The sequence below is a fragment of the Dipodomys ordii genome, unplaced genomic scaffold, assembly GCF_000151885.1.
Source record: "Dipodomys ordii isolate 6190 unplaced genomic scaffold, Dord_2.0 Scaffold174, whole genome shotgun sequence".
Lineage (NCBI taxonomy): Eukaryota > Metazoa > Chordata > Mammalia > Rodentia > Heteromyidae > Dipodomys > Dipodomys ordii.
The window spans coordinates 171,063-171,396 of NW_012267390.1; the positions used below are offsets into that span (position 1 = coordinate 171,063).

Sequence of the window (334 nt, forward strand, 5' to 3'; positions counted from 1 at the left end):
CCTCTGCCCTCCCTCCTCCTCTTCCACCGCCCTACCCTCTCTCCTCCACACAGCTCTGAGCTGCCCACTGGGTGTGTCAGTGCTGAGGCACAGGACATGATCAAACAGAGGCCCTCCAAACCAGCCAGCCTGCTAGCCCAAGACACCCCAGCCCTGCCCAACAGGAATCGGGACCAAGGGGTCACAGAACAGAGCACGAGCCGCTCGGGCCTGGCACACAGGGAGGTCACGGGGTGACATCACACAGGACTCGGGCCTGGCACACAGGGAGGTCACGGGGTGACGTCACACAGGACTCGGGCCTGGCACACAGGGAGGTCACGGGGTGACGTCA

At 64.4% G+C, this 334-nt stretch overlaps 1 protein-coding gene across 1 annotated transcript in view; it reads right to left on the bottom strand.

Moving 5' to 3' along the window:
• Neu4 (sialidase 4) overlaps positions 1 to 334 on the bottom strand; it is a 7,218-nt gene that overhangs the window by 2,717 nt on the left and 4,167 nt on the right. The window lies entirely within an intron of this gene.